This window comes from Bidens hawaiensis, unplaced genomic scaffold (genome assembly GCF_021521415.1).
Source record: "Bidens hawaiensis isolate Kalapana, Puna unplaced genomic scaffold, B.hawaiensis_p1.1 tig00046720_1, whole genome shotgun sequence".
Taxonomy (NCBI): Eukaryota; Viridiplantae; Streptophyta; class Magnoliopsida; order Asterales; family Asteraceae; genus Bidens; species Bidens hawaiensis.
In genome coordinates this window covers 1-19,495 of record NW_027505997.1, presented here as the reverse complement: position 1 = coordinate 19,495, position 19,495 = coordinate 1, and the positions used below count along the sequence as shown (strand labels likewise).

Below are 19,495 nucleotides of genomic sequence, written 5' to 3'. Positions count from 1 at the left end.
ACTTGTTGTAAAACATTTGAACCAGGAAACACTTGTACTAACATTCGCAAGATGAATAAAGACGTACAACGATAGCAAGCCACCAGGCCGTCTTCGAGAATCGTTAAAAAAAATTGCCAAAAGCGAGTATAAATTTGGGTCTTAAGTAAAATATAAATTCGATAACTCATATATAAAAAGTAAATGATACGATGATAACTGAGGTATAAAGTTGATCATTTGGCCTAATACAGTTTTTTGTAGATTTTAAATTTTCAGGCCTCCGAAATGATCGGGCCGAGATCGGTCAACTTCCCTACCTCACCATCCCTGCTGGCCCTGAATTTACGATAGAAAAAACATATGAATATAAAGTCGTTCATTGACCAACTTGATTGGATACTCTTGGCTTAACTAGCGACACTTTAGTGTAATAGGTGCTCGATCTCTTCTCGAGAGGTTGAGGGTTACCTTGCATTTAAGAAAAACTTGAGAGATTTTACATATCTAAGATTTAACTTAAACGTTTACCAATCATCAAGGATGCAGGATAATCTACTCTAATAATATGTTACTAATATATTTGATAGGAATAAGAACCAAATTAAAAGGGTATAGCAACATAAGCGTATTCCCAAACAGGATTTAAAAACAAATATTTACTTTACAAACTTTGAATTTGAAAAGTGATATAATAATATGCTTTCATTGTAATTCACCGAAATTCTTTTCAAAGCCAAAAAAAGCCTTTAGAATCGCTGTATTCAACTTTGATGATAACAATACTCGAATAGTGTAATTATTATTTCTAACATACTCAAGTATGACTCACTTTAACTTTAGTTTAAATATATATTATAGAAAACAATTCCCTCAATTATGACTTATTGATTCTCGAATATTGGATGTATTATATTGTTCATCATATGGATCCACCCATAATACCAAAGATGGATCATCATTAAAAACAAAATTGTTATACGAGACAAAGGCCAGGGCCGGTTAAAAAGCTTTAAAAATTGATCTGTATCAAAGTTATAAATTTAACGCGATGGTGGTACTCAGTCAAAAATAGTTTTGAATGCCAAACAAACACAAATCCAACGGGCAATCTTGAAACCTGAAGTATTCGGTAGGCGTATTCAGGTGTAAGATAATTAATTTTAAAAGTTTTAAAGGATATGCTACAAGAATGGGACATATTAGGTGAAATGGTGATAGCCATGTATGCTACAATACCATGTATGTTGTTTTCCTTTATTCTTAAGTAAATAAATAATATTATATTAATTCACTAATTTTAAATTTTAAATTTTTTAATTTTCTTTTAATAAAAATATTATATAAAAGAAAAAAAAATCTAAGAAATGCATTTGAAAATCCTGACTATTAATTTTAACAAATTATGTATGCGTATACTTGATACCTAACAGGTATAGTATATACTTTTAAAATCGGGTATGAACTGAAATTACCAATACTGATCTAATTGACATCCTTGCCTATAACAAAGTGTTTCATAATCCAGCTAAAATCTAGCATGCATCGTTTTATTCCCATTAACTCTAATATGTATACATTACCAATATTAAATACAATGAAAAATTCAAACAATCCATTTATGTAAAAAAGAAAATAAGATTATAAAATAAAACCACTCGTATTATACACAACCAACTTCCTATAGTACCCTTAACTAATCCTCATCCTGAATCTCAAATATCTGATTGCTCAAACCATGACTTCTTTTCCTCGAATGCCTTCGATGCCTACGATCAAAATCCGGTCTCCCAGTCTCCTTAAACCGTTGCCTGAGCGTCGAATCAATCACACGTTCAGGTGGTGGAACCGAGTACCTCAAAGTATCGTAACAATACGAATAATACATGTACTTTTCTCTAAACCTTTTCATGACGGACCTTTGTCTAGGTGTAATGTTATTGTAATGAATGTTTTCTAGTTGTTTGTCCATCCGAACACAGTTGTCAGATTGAAGATCTTGAATTGGGTTTGAAACACAACCGTGTAGTACGAGGTCAGTCATCTCGGTGACGAAAGGGGCGTATTTGTAATTTACTTTGTATTTGCCACCATTTGTAGCCCAATTTGAAGCATCCCATATGGTGGCATATAGTGCCATTGGTTTTGAAGGGAAATCAGCACCCATTTCTTCGCTTCTTAAGATTTCCCTTATAGGAACCTCATCAATGTAAAATCAGAAAATTATAACAAAGAAAGATAATAAGAATAATTTTTTTAATTCAAAATTTGATTTCGATTAGTTCAAACTTGGAAATTATGAAAAATATCATGGTTGGACCGGATTAGTAATATGTCACATAACTGGTCTGGTTAAATATACTAAATCGCGTTATTTGTGAGCTAGATGATGTGTTTTCACCGAATTTAACTTTTTTTTGTTTTTATATTTCAAAATCTCATATAGCAACTTCAAGGCCGGCTCAACGTCCTCGGAGGCCTAAAAATAACTAAAATGTTGAGGCATTTTTCTTTTCTTTTCTTTTCTTTATATGTATTGCGCTATAGAGTATGCTAGAACTACAAAATATGAATGATATGCACTGATAATGGATATGAAGCAATCCTCATTAGCTTGTGGCCTATCAATGAGTTACTAATTTTAGAAGAACTCTAATTTCAAAATTTCATAATACATAATTATAATTTAATATGGAGGCCTTCTAAAAGTGAAGGCCTAAAGCCATGACCTTATTTAGCTTACCCACAAGACGGCCCTGAGCGACTTTATTACTTCAAATACCATATTCTGGTCATTTTAAACTTTGTATCTTGTTAACCCTATAAATCTACATAAATGAATAAACTAGTTGTATATTGTTTTTAATAAATAAATAAATAATTACACATATTACTTACTCCCTCCGTCTCATTTTAAATGTCATGGGACCAAAAACACACAAATTAAGAAATGTTTGATAATTTTATTTTATGAGCTGTAAAATGACAATAGTATTTATTAAGTTATTATAGCTAAAAACCATTTTTTCTTCCTTGGCTAAAAATGACATTTAATAGTAGGGCACAATTGAAAATTGAATTTATATTTATAGAAATGACACTTTTAAATGGGACGGATGGGGTATTTTGAAAGTACTCGTGACATTATTTGGTTTTAATATCCAATTTAAAAAGTGAACCGTTAAGTTGTCAATTTCAATTACCGGTCTAATTACGAAAACATTGTAAAATAATAATATTAAAAAAAGTTATATATTTAGTTAAATTTTGAAAAAAAAAATTAAAAATAAAATCACCAAAGATTTTTAAACAGTGGAAACAAAAGACGTAGAAAGATATTTTATTCTCTTTCTGGACTAGTTAAATCAAACAACTAAAAATGCTAGAATTTTAATAGAATTGCCTTGACTATGCAACTTTATTGGTGTCTAATGTCTTTTCTTCATCACCCATTTTTCTTCCAAGTCCAAGTCTTAAATTTTAACACGTAATTGACTTTTTCAATATAATGCATCAATATTCTATAATAAAATAAATAATTTCAATCAAACACGGTAACTATTAAAGGGAATTTAAGAACGTAACGTACATGATTTTGGAAGCAGTCCACAATATTGTATACCGATGGTAGGCTTTTGAAGGGTCAAACCACAAAGTGTATCTTTCTTCTCTACCTCTACTAGTACTTCCGTTACCGTATAAATTTGTCTGAAACCTCCATGGCTTGCCTTTTTTGTTGCCTAAGAACTCGAAGTCGATGTCTGCATGAAGTACATCAAATTATATCATAAGTCATAACTCACTGAATTATATCAACTTGTATATCCAAAAGAATTAATTCAAACTAACCAAAATAAAATTAAAGAATAATATTTCCGTGTGTTGAATATAGTTAAATATTAGTGGGTAGTAAATAGATTTTAAAAATAAATGATAAAATTAAACAATAATTATTATTATATATATTAAGTCAAATAAAGTTGTGGAGTTACGTACATAAAATGGTACAACGATTCCGGCAGTGTAATCAGAAGGTAATTTGATTCTAGCACTGAATAATCCATGGTTGTACATATCCGAAGATCGGAAACCAGCCCCTGAAATTGTTTTTTCAATAATTTATCAGCAAACAGAATCCAGTACAAATAAAATTAACCAGCTAATCAATTAAAAAAAAAGAAACTTGTCAGAGTAATTATTATTATATTATTATTATTCTACAGTTTTTAACACAGTAACTAAAGAAGCATGCTAGTTCAAAATTTGTAAAATAATAATAATTACTCTAGTTATTTGTACGTTAAATTAATTTGTATAGACAGAGATAGAGTTGATGCCTGTGTATTGATCGAGGTGGAGATGGACCGTGTTGTCATCGTCCGAGCGGAGGAGATTGTTATCACCTCCAAACAGTTGGGTGAATCCGTTTTGGAACGAAACAATACGCGGCAGAGCCGTGGTGGAACCGCCCGCAAGCAGGAGTATTAGTAATACACATACGGTGGTTTTAGAGAGAGAATTAAAGAACCGGTCGTTCATATTGAAGAAGTTGTGTTTTTGTGACAGAATACTTTGGTTATATATTGTTGGTATGAACGTATGATGTGATGATATGATTAATAATATATCGGATCGGGTGGGCTAAGGGTAGTTTGGTAATTACAGGTGAGATGAAAACTGGCTGTATGTTTCAATATTTGTGGTGGCCGAGGATATATGCGTCATGTTTGGTTGGGATGGATGGATGGACGCTTAGGAGTAGTTTGGTAATTTGAGGGTTAGGAAAAAGATTTGTGACGCGTATCAAGCAAAAACCCCTTTGCGTATAACACAAGCGTTACAAAGGTGTGCGTTGAAAGCTTTGAAATCCATTAGTAAATGGAATATTTTATTGTTTTTTTTAACCTTTAGTCCATAAAATAAGTTAAAAGATATTTTTTTTTGAAGGATATAAAACGTAAGGGGTAGATTCAATTTTTAGAAAGAGTGGTGAAATGTTTGTAAGATAAAATAAGACACAATTTTAATTTAACCTTAGTTGAGTGGTAAAAATGTTTAGTTTATATAAGAAAATCATGGTTTAAATCCTGTTATGATGGTATATTATTCATTTGGAGTAGTTTATGAGTAAGAAATGAATGTTTATACGAGTCAGCATTCAAAGATAAAAGAAGAATGACAACGTATCATAACTAAAACATCAGGAAGACGTATTTACATAATTCTTGTAATTTTATATTTAAAACTGATTTGTAATTTAAGTTGCTCTAAAATCTAATCTATTTTTGTTCAAGTCACATTCTTGAATTTCGCTGTTGTTATAAGTATCACTTGATGAAGATAATTTATTAAATCACGTGTAAAATCAATATATTAAAATATGGAAAGAAGTTATGGGGTAAGTTGCATGCATTAAGCATGGATTAAAGGGAAACAAAACCCCCATCAATTAAGGCACGAGCGTGGCCTTGAAAGGTGTCTCCAAGGAAGTAAAGTGAAACAAATGTATAGCCCCCAATCGTGAAAATAGGAAGAGATTGACCAACCCATGTGGTCTCCTAGGTGACATCTTAGGAAGTTACCGGTTTATATTAAAAAATAATTACTAACTGATTTATTTTATTGATCAGGAATTTTTGGAAAATCTAGACATGAGTTTTCTTTAATAAAATATTACACGTATTTTATTTCATACGAAACGAATATTTGTTATCATATTCTCTCACATTCCCTCTATCCAGTTCAGTCATGAATTATCAACATCCACCATTGTCGCCTTCCTATATTAAAATCTGTGTGCATTGTGGTGTGGGTGCATATAAGGTGAAGGCGGGGCGCGTAGGAAGGATGATGAACGGTAGGGAGTGACGTGGATGATGGTTCATGTCTTCTCCAACATGGTTTTTTTTAATGTTTTTTGTTATGATTTTATTAACACAACACATTTCGAGTCATGTATGTGCACGTGTACATTACGTACAAAGGACCTACGTGCCACATATGCACACATAAACATGAAGGTACATATTATGGAGTACTTATACCATCTTAAATCATCTATGAAAATAGAAACTATAATACCATCATATAGTTATCTTCTCTTTATGTTTATCCTTCAACCTATTTGATTGTGTTTTCCTTGGTAGCTACACAACGAATTTAGAAAATATGCATCTTTATTTCCTTCTTTTTTCCTTTAAAGTATTCACACTCCGTTTGAAGTATGGAATCAAATAATATCAATACATGTATCACAAATGGTCCCTTTCTAAATAATTAAAAAAATTGAACCAACTAAAGTAATATTTAATTAGGAGCACAATATAAGAAAAAGTTTATGAGGAAAAAACAAAATTAGTGATATTCTAAATTTAAAGAAAATGAAGTTTAAAGTTACAAAAAAGAATTACATTAATTTGGAACACTTTATCTATAAGTTACTAAATTATTAATTTTGGTGATTAGAATATTTTATGTGGTTATCCCCTACTATGAATGGACCAACATGCCCAATGACAAGATTGCCCTTTACCCTCGGTCCCCCTCTTGTTATTTCTTAACAAAGAATATTTTCAATTTAGTCAAATAATATTAAGCTTGTTCAGTATTAATAATTATAGTCACATACTTGAATCTTGATTAGGCTAAAAGGTATACTTCATTCCTCTTACTTGTCACGTTTGTATCACCTTAATGTCAATCTAGATTTTCTTCTATCATTTAACCTCATTCTTGAACCTTACTATGATTCATTCTCTTCATTCTCCATCATTCTTCACCATTATATTATTTAATAATTCAAAGAATTTTAAAAAATTGAATGGCTCTCTCCCCTCATCATTTGAAATGAGGAGCACGACCATGGTCAGCGAGCTATGAGAAGGGGGGGTTGTTTCCAAGGATTTCACTTGGTGATCGAAAATGGCCAAATGGGATATGAGTGAGATTCAGTCACCCATATCGCCCAACCTAATAAAACAGTTTTATATTAGGTTATTTATATGCTATATACCTATTTCTTATTACATATCGTCTTATCGGACTCGTCTTTTTATGTTCTTGTGGTTATTTATATGTTAGGTACCTATTACTTACCATCTTACCCGACTCATCTTTTATGTTTTTATGTGGTTAAAGGATATCTAAATAGTTGAGTTAAATACTCTAAGCCTGATCTTGTATTCACCTAAACAATCAAATTAAAATATTAGATACTCAACTAACCTTCTAATAACAACTATAGAATTTTATCAATTTCAAGTTTATTTGATACTATTTATGCAAACACACAAGTATCATCTAAGACCATGAGTAGTCATAACTCTCTACCCCCAGGCATTATGCGTCACATGACGCCTAATCAAAGTTATGGTTTTTACAAAAACAGGGTGTAGTCATAACTCTCAGCCCCCAGGCGTTATGCGCCACGTGACGCCCAGTCACTATTATTTTTTTTATTTTTTATTAAAATAATCAAATAATAATAATATATATTAAATAGATATTACTTTAAAAATCAATCCATCCCTACCAACCAACATTTGTGACATCTGCCCTGATCCGACCCGACCCAGGTACCCGTTTCTCTGACCCGATCTCTCTTTTATTATTTAATATTTATACTTATATTTTACTTTTAATAATAATATATATTTTCCTTCCCGCCTCTTTCTCTCTTTCTTTCCGCCGTCCCCTCCCTCTTCCTTCTCTCATTCCGCCTTCTTTTCCCTCTTGTCGCCGTCCCGCCCTTAAGCCTTGTTTCCCTCTAACTCTTTGCTTGTCCTTTGGTTCTTCCCGCCTAAGGATGTCTGCAGCTCCACGCGCCAGACTCCTTACATGGAAGCCTGCGTGAAGACATCTTGTTCCTGCGATGCGTGAAGAGAACTCTTCTCGCAGCGCGCTAAGAATGCATGTTCTTCCCGCAATGCGCTAAGAATGTATGTTCTTCCCGCGATGCGCTTAGAATTCTAGTTCACGCAGCACGCTAAGGATGCGATTCTTCCCGCAGTGCGCTAAGGGTTGTTGTGCCAGCCTTCGCGCTCGCGCACTCAGCCTTCCCGCGCTTAACCCTTGTATCTTCTGTTTAAATCTAGCCGTTTGCTTTTGTGTTGTCTTATCTTTTGAGCCGTTGACCTAACCCATCTAATGTCTGAAAAGCCACTTTTGGCGCAGCATGCGCACCAACCCCATTGGTTGACAGATAAAGTGACTGACATAATCTTTTGAGATCTGCTTTTGCCATGCTTGACCAGTACCTTTATCTGACCTGCCCATGCCTTTTTACTGTTCGCTGTCAGCTTTATCTTGCCCCCTGCAGCTGCCATATCTTTTGATATCTTTACTTTTCAGAACTTTTTACCGTTGATATCTTTTCTTTTACTTTTTGAGATCTTTTCCCCTTTTTCTAGGGTTTGTGTCTCCTAGGGTCTTCCTATATATAATAATAATATTTTCATAACACATCACACACAAACACTTAATCTCTCCTGTTCTCTTGCTCCTTGCTCTCTCTGCCGTCTTCCTCTCTGCCTCCGTCTTCCTCCCTGTTCTGCCCTGCTTTTCCGGTAATATATATATATTATATATAATAATTTACTTATTTAATTATGCTAACTTATTATCTAGACCTAAAACCGATCGTTGAAACATAATCTTTAAATATAGGTTAACTTTGCTTGTTTAAGAGTTGATTCTTGCATATCTTTCACCGCATCGTTTTTCAAGTGAGTTATCTCGTATCTAATCCCTTTTTGCTTTTAATGTTTTGGGATGTTCATGTGTTCATACAACTTAGAGTCTTAAACTTGTTTATGAACTTTAGTCGCGCAGTATCCCATGTGTTGAGGACGTAGACTTGGCTGTTTATTTGTATGTGTGGATCATTAACCGTATGGACGGTCTATTCCGCAGTTTTCATGGTACCATTAGATGAACACGGGAGAACTATCGTTTATGATTTTCTCTTTTGTTACACTTGCACAGTTAGTCTTGTTTGTGAGCTCAATTGTGAGCACTGGCAGTCTTGTCTCTTAGAGTTGGTCCCGATCAGATTACACCCTTGTTGAAAACCAGACATACACATGTTGCGCGCAGATTTATTGTTATCTATGTATTGTACTAAACTTGATTTCTCACCAACACGCAAGTGTTTGACGTTTATTTTAACACATGTTCAGGTTTGCAGTAGCTGTTTTGGAGCTTGTGGACACGTAGGACGTTTTTACTTTTGGACCTAGAATTAAAATGTATCAAGACTAGTTAATGTTGTTTGAATGTTATAATTTATAATATATTGATTTATGTTTGATTTATGTATTTTATTTTCCCCGCTGCGCGTGCGCGATAAAATGTGTATTAATAAATATTGACACCAATAGTGTCACGAGTAATGAAACAATATGTGGCGCCCCGATGTTTAATCCGCCTTTGGTCGGGGTGTTACAGATTGGTATCAGAGCTCGTTGACTTTAGGATAGGTGGTTAGACGTAACGGCCTAGAATACCTAAGAGTCCCTTCTCGCGCATGAGAGAAATCTCATGTTTGCGCGCTTATTGTTAATTACTCGTTATTTATGAATATGCTCGCACTTGCGCAGTATATGATTTTATGTTTTATTCCGCGATATTTCGATTTTTGTGAATTTCGATTTTTATTGATTTTACTTACATATTCGTTTGTTGGGATTGAAAATCCGAAAAGTCATGGTGATACATGAATAGTTGATTTTCAATTTCCATTTACGATTATGTTCTGAGGTTGGAGACTTGAAAAGTCATGGTGATACATGAATTGTCAACCTCCAATACTCATTTTCTTGTATATTTTATATTGAAGATTGGAAAGTCATGGTGATACATGAATCGTCAATCTCCAATACTCGTTTACTCGTATATTTTAAATTGGGAATTCGGAAAGTCATGGTGATACATGAATTGTCGATTTCTGATTCGAATTTGTTACCTTTATTAAGTCTGCATTTTGGGTCATTTATTTTACTTTAACTTTTGATAGTATCTAACTCTGCGAAACCAAGCTTTGTAAGATTAAAACTTTGCGCTAAAACCAAGATATTAACTAAAATTAAAACTTTTATAGAATGCCTCCGCTATCTCGCCGATTTCAGAGAAGAGAAGCCTCGCGCATGCGTAGACAGCAACGTTCCCAGGAAATGGCCGCCGCAATAGCCCAAGCTTTGAGCCAAAACAATACCAACACCTCGAGTTATAACATTAAGTCCTTTAATGCGGGTAACCCTCCGAAGTTCACAGGTCTTGAAGGAGCCACCGTGATGCTCCAATGGCTCGAAAAGATTGAAAACACTTTCCTCCACACCCAATGCCCCTCAGACAGACGAACCCTATATGCTTCCAGTGTCCTGGAATCCAGAGCGCTTACATGGTGGAATGGAGTAACTCATGCGCGTGGCGCAGAGGCTGCTTCTAGCATGACATGGGAGGAATTCAAGGAAATTCTTACGCGAGAATTCTGCCCTCCCAACGAAGTTAAGCGCCTGGAGGAAGAATTCTGGAACTTGAAGCAATACAGCGGCGAAGCGCGCGAGTACGCGACGCGCTTCCATGAACTAAGCCTGCTGGTCCCTCACCTTGTTACCCCTTCACGCCGAGCAATCGAGAAATTCCTTGGGGGTCTCCCCATGGAAATTCAAGATTCTGTATGGGCCAGAAACCCAGTTACCCTCTCTGACGCCATCGAGTTGAACGCTGTGCTTAGCGACAACCATGTCAGAGCAGGAACCCTGTTCCTGCGGGGAACTGAGAAGACCAAAACCACCAAAACTGTCCCTGAACCCGCAGAAACCAAACCAGAACCCTCAAACCGTAACAACCTCAAGCGCAGGCGCAAGGCCTATGCGCTTACCAACCCGCCCATTGTCCAGCAACCCATTTATCAACCCCCAGTTTACGCGCCTAACCCACTGTCAACCTACCCAGCACCTCCTGCAGTCCATAACTATGCCTTAACCAATCCAGCACTCCCTGCCCCGCCAACTAAGAAACCTTACACAGGAAACCATCCCTTTTGCCCAACCTGTAGATTTCACCACCCAACCCAAACCCCGTGTCGACTTTGTACCCGATGTGGCCGTACTGGTCACACTGCTGAAAACTGTAGAGTCCTTCCCGCAAATCCAATTGCGCCAACACCACCAGTCTACCCGCAGAACCCACAATCAATCTACCAAAACCCACGACCCAGATCGTGCTTTAACTGCGGTGATCCAAGTCATTTCCGGAACGCGTGTCCAAGACTACAAGTTCAGATTACGCAAGCGAATCCGGTGAACCAAATTTCGAACCAAGTGACGCGTGGACGAGCTTTTAACATAACCGCGCACCAAGCGCAAGCGAATAATGACGTAGTTAATGGTACATTTTTACTTAACGGATTTTATGCTTCTGTACTTTTTGATACTGGCGCCGATCGAAGCTTTATCTCTCGCGCCTTCGAGCAGAAGCTTGCGCGAACCGCGCAACGATTTAAAAGAAGATTTTTCAGTTGAATTGGCTAATGGTGAAATTATTTTAATTAACTCAGTGATTAAAGATTGTACGCTTAATCTTAACGAAAACGATTTTCTGATCGACCTCATCCCTATGCCTCTTGGAAGCTTTGATGTTATTATTGGTATGGACTGGCTCTCGCATAATCGCGCCGAAGTTATTTGCGCCAAGAAATTGATTCGCATACCTCGAGAAAATGGTGATCTTCACATCTACGGCGAAAAACCCTCCAGTGGTCTTAAACTTATGTCTTGCGCCGAAGCCCAAAGACTCATGCGGAAGAAGTGTATTGCATTTCTAGCCCATGTGGTTAAACCCGATGAAGGAAAGAAGCTTCGCGATATCCCTGTTGTGCGTGATTTTCCTGAAGTTTTTCCTGATGATCTTCCTGGTATCCCTCCCGCTCGTGAAGTCGAGTTCCGTATTGATCTTGTCCCTGGTGCTTCCCCCGTGGCTAAATCTCCTTACCGTCTTGCACCCGCTGAGATGCAAGAATTGGCCAGCCAACTTCAAGAGTTGACTGCTAAAGGATTCATTCGCCCTAGCTCTTCGCCCTGGGGTGCTCCGGTGTTGTTCGTTAAAAAGAAAGATGGATCGTTTCGCATGTGTATTGATTACCGCGAGTTGAACAAACTCACCATTAAAAACCGGTATCCCTTACCGCGTATTGACGACCTCTTTGATCAACTCCAAGGTGCCTCTTGTTTCTCGAAGATTGATCTCCGCTCTGGCTATCACCAGTTGCGCATCCGCGATGAAGATGTTCCGAAGACTGCTTTTCGAACTCGTTATGGCCATTTTGAATTCTTGGTCATGTCCTTCGGTCTAACCAACGCACCCGCCGTTTTCATGGATCTAATGAATCGGGTGTGTAGGCCTTTCTTGGATAAATTCGTGATCGTGTTTATCGATGATGTTCTGGTGTATTCTAAGACCAAGGCCGAGCATGAGCAACATCTTCGGTTGGTGTTGCAGAAGCTTCGAACCGAGCAGCTCTATGCTAAGCTTTCCAAGTGTGAATTCTGGTCTGATGAAGTACAGTTTCTTGGTCATGTTGTAAATAAGATGGGTATTCATGTCGACCCATCCAAAATTGAAGCAATCAAGAACTGGATTACGCCATCCTCTCCTTCTGAGATCCGTTCCTTTCTGGGCTTAGCTGGTTATTACCGGCGTTTCATTTCAAACTTCTCAAAGATCGCTTTGCCTTTAACAGCTCTTACGCACAAAGGTAAACCATATATTTGGGGCTCGAAGCAAGAAGAAGCCTTTCTGACGCTCAAGCGTTTGTTGTGTGAAGCTCCTGTTCTAGCGCTACCTGAGGGAAGTGATGATTTTGTTGTGTATTGTGATGCCTCCAACCAAGGTCTCGGTTGTGTTCTTATGCAACGAGGCAAGGTTATCGCTTACGCATCAAGGCAACTTAAGGTTCATGAAAAGAATTATACAACTCACGATCTCGAACTTGGTGCAGTTGTTTTTGCCTTGAAGATCTGGAGACATTACCTTTATGGTACTAAGTGTATCCTCTACACTGACCATAAAAGCCTTCAGCATATCTTTGATCAAAAGGAACTTAACATGAGGCAACGCCGATGGAACGAACTCATCAGCGATTACGATTGTGAGATCCGGTATCATCCTGGTAAGGCTAATGTGGTAGCCGATGCGCTCAGCCGAAAACCCTGCCAACTTAACTGTATCTTGCCGCGCACGCATCTTCACTTTGCGCCGATTCAAAGCAACCTTGAATCGCGTATTCGTGACGCGCAGCGCGCATCCATCAGTAACGGTAACCTTCGCGCAGAGTTAGCGTGTGGCGCGGAAGCATATTTTGTCCCTAATCTGAGTGGAATTCTCTGCTATCTTAATCGCATCTGGATCCCCTTTGATGAGAATCTTCGCGCTGATATCCTGAGTGAAGCGCACAAATCTCGGTATTCTATTCATCCTGGCGCTGATAAGATGTACAAGGATTTGCGCATAACTTATTGGTGACCCGGTATGAAAAAGGATATTGCTGTGTTCGTAGCTAAATGCCTGACTTGTTCTAAAGTGAAAGCTGAACACCAACGCCCATCTGGTTTGCTCGAACAACCAGAAATTCCTACGTGGAAATGGGAATGTGTAGCGATGGACTTTATTACCAAGTTACCTTTGACAGCAAGCAAACATGATAGCATTTGGGTAATAGTGGATCGATTGACTAAATCTGCTCACTTTCTGCCCATATCGTGAAAACTACCGTGTTGAGCAACTCGCGCAGCTTTATGTCAAGGAAATTGTCTGCCGCCATGGTACTCCTTTGAGCATCATATCCGATCGCGATGGCCGTTTTATATCTCGCTTTTGGAAATCTCTCCAATCTGCGCTAGGAACTCGCTTGGACATGAGTACGGCATATCATCCTCAGACTGACGGTCAGTCTGAGCGAACTATTCAAACTCTTGAGGACATGCTCCGATCTTGTGTTCTTGATTTTGGAGGTAATTGGGATTCGCACCTGCCTTTGATTGAGTTCTCTTATAATAACAGCTATCATTCCAGTATCGGTATGGCCCCATTTGAAGCACTTTACGGTCGTAAGTGCCGCTCCCCGATTTGTTGGAGCGAAGTGGGTGAAGCTCAAATCACAGGACCCGAACTTGTTCAAGAGACAACCGATAAAATCGCCAAGATCCGTGATCATCTGCTGACTGCCAGAAGCCGACAGAAGAGTTACGCAGATCGTAGGCGAAAGCCTCTCGAATTTCAAGTTGGTGATCTTGTTCTCCTCAAAGTGTCGCCCTGGAAAGGTGTTGTCCGCTTTGGGAAGAAGGGTAAGCTTGCTCCTCGTTATGTTGGTCCATTCAAGATTCTCGCGCGTGTGGGAAAAGTTGCCTACAGACTTGACCTGCCGCCCGCGCTCAGTAATGTGCATCCAACGTTCCATGTATCCAATCTCAAGAAGTGTTTAGCTGACGAGAACCTTCACATTCCACTTGATGAAGTTCAAGTTGATGAAACTATGCATTTCGTTGAGAAGCCTGTTGAGATTATGGATCGCGAGGTTAAGCAAACCAAGCGCAGTCGTATCCCTATCGTGAAAGTTCGTTGGGAGTCCAAGCGCGGAGCCGAGTTTACATGGGAAAGGGAAGATCAAATGAAGATCAAGTACCCGCACCTGTTCTCTGCGCAACCTACTTCGAGATAAATTTCGGGACGAAATTTCTTAAAGTAGGGGAGACTGTGACATCTGCCCTGATCCGACCCGACCCAGGTACCCGTTTCTCTGACCCGATCTCTCTTTTATTATTTAATATTTATACTTATATTTTACTTTTAATAATAATATATATTTTCCTTCCCGCCTCTTTCTCTCTTTCTTTCCGCCGTCCCCTCCCTCTTCCTTCTCTCATTCCGCCTTCTTTTTCCCTCTTGTCGCCGTCCCGCCCTTAAGCCTTGTTTCCCTCTAACTCTTTGCTTGTCCTTTGGTTCTTCCCGCCTAAGGATGTCTGCAGCTCCACGCGCCAGACTCCTTACATGGAAGCCTGCGTGAAGACATCTTGTTCCTGCGATGCGTGAAGAGAACTCTTCTCGCAGCGCGCTAAGAATGCATGTTCTTCCCGCAATGCGCTAAGAATGTATGTTCTTCCCGCGATGCGCTTAGAATTCTAGTTCACGCAGCACGCTAAGGATGCGATTCTTCCCGCAGTGCGCTAAGGGTTGTTGTGCCAGCCTTCGCGCTCGCGCACTCAGCCTTCCCGCGCTTAACCCTTGTATCTTCTGTTTAAATCTAGCCGTTTGCTTTTGTGTTGTCTTATCTTTTGAGCCGTTGACCTAACCCATCTAATGTCTGAAAAGCCACTTTTGGCGCAGCATGCGCACCAACCCCATTGGTTGACAGATAAAGTGACTGACATAATCTTTTGAGATCTGCTTTTGCCATGCTTGACCAGTACCTTTATCTGACCTGCCCATGCCTTTTTACTGTTCGCTGTCAGCTTTATCTTGCCCCCTGCAGCTGCCATATCTTTTGATATCTTTACTTTTCAGAACTTTTTACCGTTGATATCTTTTCTTTTACTTTTTGAGATCTTTTCCCCTTTTTCTAGGGTTTGTGTCTCCTAGGGTCTTCCTATATATAATAATAATATTTTCATAACACATCACACACAAACACTTAATCTCTCCTGTTCTCTTGCTCCTTGCTCTCTCTGCCGTCTTCCTCTCTGCCTCCGTCTTCCTCCCTGTTCTGCCCTGCTTTTCCGGTAATATATATATATTATATATAATAATTTACTTATTTAATTATGCTAACTTATTATCTAGACCTAAAACCGATCGTTGAAACATAATCTTTAAATATAGGTTAACTTTGCTTGTTTAAGAGTTGATTCTTGCATATCTTTCACCGCATCGTTTTTCAAGTGAGTTATCTCGTATCTAATCCCTTTTTGCTTTTAATGTTTTGGGATGTTCATGTGTTCATACAACTTAGAGTCTTAAACTTGTTTATGAACTTTAGTCGCGCAGTATCCCATGTGTTGAGGACGTAGACTTGGCTGTTTATTTGTATGTGTGGATCATTAACCGTATGGACGGTCTATTCCGCAGTTTTCATGGTACCATTAGATGAACACGGGAGAACTATCGTTTATGATTTTCTCTTTTTGTTACACTTGCACAGTTAGTCTTGTTTGTGAGCTCAATTGTGAGCACTGGCAGTCTTGTCTCTTAGAGTTGGTCCCGATCAGATTACACCCTTGTTGAAAACCAGACATACACATGTTGCGCGCAGATTTATTGTTATCTATGTATTGTACTAAACTTGATTTCTCACCAACACGCAAGTGTTTGACGTTTATTTTAACACATGTTCAGGTTTGCAGTAGCTGTTTTGGAGCTTGTGGACACGTAGGACGTTTTTACTTTTGGACCTAGAATTAAAATGTATCAAGACTAGTTAATGTTGTTTGAATGTTATAATTTATAATATATTGATTTATGTTTGATTTATGTATTTTATTTTCCCCGCTGCGCGTGCGCGATTAAATGTGTATTAATAAATATTGACACCAATAGTGTCACGAGTAATGAAACAATATGTGGCGCCCCGATGTTTAATCCGCCTTTGGTCGGGGTGTTACAACATTCCTCCCCTTCCATCCATTGCCGAAAAAGTTGCCGGAAAACATCAACTCGCCATCAACATCCAACCACAACATCACCACCACCCAACAAAACCCTTATCGGTCACCACCACCAACAGAGGCCACTGTCAAATCATCTCCGGCCACCGTCAAACCATCTCCGGCCACCGTTAATGGCTACATTACCACCACCTCCTCCTCCTCTTCCATAAACCCCTCCAACGGTTAGAACTTTGAAAAGGGTGCCATTTCTTGCGTTATATACAAAACCCCGGAAAAAATCAACACCCCAAAACGCTGGGGGGGGGGGGTGCCCCCGACGTTATACCTCAAAACGCCGAAGAAAACTTGCCATTACGGATGGTCTAATATCATCTATGTTGTAAATGTATTTAGGATTTCGAAAGGCATGTTTAACGGATGAATCCTGCCTTTAAATCATTTATAATTACATTATTGGGTTTGCATATCGGTCCATAAGAATCGAAACTTTGTTTTTAGTAGGATTGGGTTTGCTATCCAAAAGGGGGTTGCGGCGCAGCTTGTTGCCCGCTTACCTGCCACTTCATTGTAAATCGTTTGGATGTTTCTATGATATTAAGTTGAATTTATAACGAAATTATTGTTTAAAACTTTAAACTTTTAATTGCATCTTTATTAATTAAAAAGAGTAGATACGATAATTGCACATGGAAGCACCCCCAGATATTGATTGAATTATAAATAAAAGCTATTGTTTAAATGTCAATATGCCCCTTTCATAACTTCGTAACATAAGAGCAATACAATCATAAAATACAATAAATAGATTAAGATAAATGATAAAGTTAAAAGTAAAGTACGGAAAAAAAAGCATACGTTAAAAAAATCTTGTTATATTTTTGTCGTTATGCCATTTTACCTACACTCGTCGTTAAATGGCTCACCAGTCACCAACGCGACAATCCTCATTAAAGAGTTGGTAGATCATTGTAGCAATAACCAGACTAAGTTAAACTTTTTGTTTTGTAATAGTCTTTCAATTATTTTTATTTTATAATTTTGTGTAAGAATTATTGAACCGAAGGGTCGACTTTTTGCATTTGAATGGTTGGGAAAAGGTTCCATAACTCAGCTTGGCATGGTCCAAACCATGTGTCCAGAGCGATCTCCTCATGTAAATTTCTCTTTTTTTTTTCATTTTTTAATAATTGACTTTATTGATAATCAAATAAAAAAATTACTTTAACAAAATATTTTATTAAATACACTTGCTATGCTAGAAAGTTAGAAATAATATATAAGAGCTTGCTCAACTAAAACTACATGTACCCGGGCATTTTATGTCATGTGGCGTCTAGTTATCATTTTGGAAAAACAAACAAGTGTCGTGGGAAAATACCCCCCAAAACGCCTCTCTCTTCTTTCTATCTCTCTAGCTCTCTCTCACATAAGAATCAGGTGTTCCCGGCGTTTTGGACCAAAACACTGCCCCCAAATGTCCGACTTCGGATGGTCTAACTAAAGGTTTTAAGGATAACATTTTGGTGTTTGTCTTAGCTCTTAAACATAGTCTTTAAAACTACGTTTATCGATACTCGATAACACACATATAGGAACTTCGATCACCTGCATAAAATACTCGTATAATGCGCACATAAGCCATTCACTTGTGTAAAATACATGTAAAATGCATATCTAAGCACTTTAGTTGTATAAGACATATATGCCCTTTACATGTATAATAAAGAAAATAAAGTGAAACCATAAGTATTTAGCAAGAATTTTACATTTATAGTTTAGAACATCTTCGGTTAGAACCAGGATGTTTTTATTTTCTAATTTTTATTTAATTTTCTAACAATAATAATAATAATAATAATATAATGAATGATTTCTTATATTAGAACGTAGGATATTCATTTTTTTACGACAAATTAACTTAATCCTAAAATCTACATATATGCTTGCAGGGTTCAAACCCTCCACCTCTATTATAAAGGGAATGCATCATATAACCATACAATGTCCATTAGGGACTAAAAAGTAGCATGTTCAAAGAACAATATAGCGTTTCTTGCGATAGTAAAAAAATCTCAAATAATCAGCTTTCTTACTGAAAAAAAAAAGAAAAAAAAAACACCACATGTAAGCAATTCTATTTTGATTTTGTTCTTTTGTACAACATACAAGAAAAATTGTTCTTAATGTTACTTAAGGTGGGAAGGGCACCCGTAGCTTAACCCATAAGTACCTTTTCCATTAGCCAATACTTTTGTGGCAACTCATTTTAAACCGTTACAACCCAAAAATGAAGATTGTGACCCGCTATTGGATCACTGATGGTATCTATGGATCTACCCATGCCATCAAGGCATTGACAACACTGTTTCCTCCTCGATCGACTATGGTTTGCATGAAATGTTGCGTAAGCCCACTTGGTAGACATTATTGTTTTGGTTCACATAGTTGTTTGTATTCCTGGTTAGGGGTTTGTAGCTTAAAAATAGAGAAGAAGATAACAGAAAATCAGGTAAGTTTTTGCCATTGTTTAGATAACTATATATATCGTAAGAAAAGGGTATAAGTTTTTTTTAATTAAATATCTGAACGACTCCGCTCACTTTCTCATTCTGAGTTCCATCGGCCGCACAACCTACTCGGACTACCTGGGTGGTGTGCGAGGGGGTACTTACATACTCACTAGGTGGGCGAGTATGGCTCCTCTTCCATAATACAATTATAGCATATCGTCATATCAATACATGTATATTACATAAATTTACAAATAAATGCGAGCAAAAGCTCATACAACTTTAACATCTATTTTATAAAAGTAACATAATCAAAGAATTCACTACTTCCTAATATTGTATACGACA

General features: G+C 37.6%; 1 pseudogene; it reads right to left on the bottom strand.

Annotated features, from left to right (window-relative positions):
- Positions 1-1,447: 1,447 nt before the first annotated feature.
- LOC143616298 (putative xyloglucan endotransglucosylase/hydrolase protein 30 pseudogene) lies at positions 1,448-2,194 on the bottom strand (annotated as a pseudogene).
- Between the last annotated feature and the right edge of the window lie 17,301 nt (positions 2,195-19,495).